The sequence below is a fragment of the Urocampus carinirostris genome, chromosome 16, assembly GCF_059441175.1.
Source record: "Urocampus carinirostris isolate Australia breed hairy pipefish chromosome 16, RoL_Ucar_1.0, whole genome shotgun sequence".
Lineage (NCBI taxonomy): Eukaryota > Metazoa > Chordata > Actinopteri > Syngnathiformes > Syngnathidae > Urocampus > Urocampus carinirostris.
Window position 1 is genome coordinate 26,912,505 of NC_142364.1, and position 2,516 is coordinate 26,915,020.

Consider the following 2,516-nt stretch of genomic DNA (forward strand, 5'->3'; position numbering starts at 1 on the left):
AGCGCACTATGCGCGTGCGTGGAGCTTTGTGGAGGCCGCCTCTGATTGGCTGGCCGGTTTGGCTTACGCGCTGCCATTGGGCCTATGTTGTCAAGGTGACTGGACAGACTCCGACAAGATAGATACCGTCACATGAGAACAGATACATGATTTAGCAACATCATGCCTGTCAATTTATACTGTAATTTATACGTTTTTTGATCATCTTAAATTGTGTACACTTTTTAACATTTTTGTACTAAAATATATTTTTTTAAATACACTAGTACGTCCAATTGCTAACACAAAATATACAGCAAGTTCCTGAAATAATACAAACTTGTTTACAAACATTATATTTATTTAATCCTACAAAATCTGTCTTGTTCGTGAGTTTGTAGGATTAGTTATCTATTAATAAAGGGAATCGTAATCATTAATAAGTGGCACAATTGGCTGCGGTTCTCAGGTTTGCAACATATCATTGTTTTATATTAAAATAACAATACTTCTGATATTTTAAACATACAAGGATCCCGTTGACCAATTTCCCAAAATAACTTAAATGTTATGAGTCAAAAAAGTTGCTGGGATTAGTTATTTTATGTGGGATTACACAAAAACATGCATCAACCGAGAGGCCATATTACATACTCACCAACACTACCGCTTTTCTTCCCTTCAAAGCAACCGATTTATAATGTGTTTTTTTTGTTTTCTTTTCATGATGCTTTTTATGTATACATTTAGTCAGCTTCTTTTGAATCTTTCTTTTGGGGCTGAGGTTCGGGCTTGATTTCCAACCACTTATCCATTTTTCTTGTGTTCTCTGTGCGTCTACTTTGGAAAATGATTTGCAAATGTACGACCTTATCACGCTCGGGAAAGTCCGGAAGCTCGAAGTTATTTGATGCAGGCTTGTGATTGGCTGCCGAGTAAGCAAATTGCCTAATGAACTGAAATTCTGAAATTTCCAAACCGAAATCGGAATAAAGAAAACGTTTGATTTAAAAAAAATAAATAAAAATGAAAGATTTTTTTTTTCTTGAAAAAGTTGTCGGCTACCCGGGCAGAGACGTTTTGTAAGTTGTACGCCCGACGTAAAAGGTGCCCGTCCAGGGCGTCCGGCCAGACGGTATTTCAGACACTGTTGATGCGGTTGAGAAAATGGTTGGATCGCTTTTATTCGGCCACTTGCCAGCACGGAGGAGGACCTCTTTAAGCCCATCTTCCAAAAGTAAGTTACACTTAAGTTTATTTATCTTTATAGATCATATTATTTTATGAAATGTATATTTTTCAGTACAAAGCAATACAGTTTACATATACAAAACTTAAACATACTTATATGAACCTTAAACATACAACATATAGCACTGAAGCAACTTATCAACAAATTCAACTTACGAACGATCGTCCGGAACCTATCTCGTTCGTAAGTTGGGGAGGAGTCTGTAGTTCAAAGAGGTGTTGGCTTGGGTGAGAAGAGTTCTTTATCATGTTGTTGGCTGTGCTCCGGTATTGCAAGACGGAAAGACAATCATACGTTTTTTTTCATATGCTTCTGTTTGGCAGAGTAAGAAAGCAATAACCAATCAAATGACAGAAAAGATGCAGGTGTATTTATTTGTAAAACTGACTGTGCCTCGCCAGACACCAACCTCATTGATTTGGTGTTTGATATTTTGCAGGGGAAGCCTTCAAGTCCTATCATTTTTATTCAAACGGGGGGAAACATGTATTAGTGAGAAAAGAGATAAAAAGAAAAAAAAAGGAGTAAAAACTAAACAAAAAAGGGAAAAAAAAGAAACCAAACAGGGAAAAAAATTAAAAGAAAAAAAATAATGCGTGATAATAGCTGCTAAAGAAATACAGGTGGAGAAAAACATTTTATATTTTGCTTGATCGGCAGGGCAGCAATAGCTCAGGAGGCAGGTCTTGGGGGTAGTCAGTTCGATTCCCGGCATCTCAGAATTAAATGCCAAAGTGTCCTTGGGAAAGACACTGAACCCCTAATGCCCTGATAAGCAGGTAGCTGACACCACTGTCGCTGAGTGTGTGTGAATGAGTAAGTGTGAAGCACATTGTAAAGCACTTTGCAGGTCGTCAGTGACTTGAAAAGCGCTATTTAAATGCAGACCATTTTCTATAAGTGGTATCAGAATCGACGATTATTCAAGAGCTGAGTATTTGTATCGATATAAAAAATGGTCGTATCAATACTTCATAATAATAATTATATAATTTTATGCTACGATACACTGCCAGCCTAGATAGTATAATTTCTGATCTCTGTATAAAAGAGCCCCGCCACAACTACTGTACATGCACTTAAACAACAGTGGGTGGGTGGATCTCTTAACCACTAGGGTCTAAGCGACCCCATTTTATGTGGAGTCTCGGGCAAGTACAGCCTGGCGGCGCCCATCCTTCTCCAGGCCAACAAATGTTTCCACCTGGTCTTGAACCAGGAACATTTCGCGTGGTAGGCAATTTTCCCAAGCACTGCACTATGGAAACACTAAGAAAAATGTCAG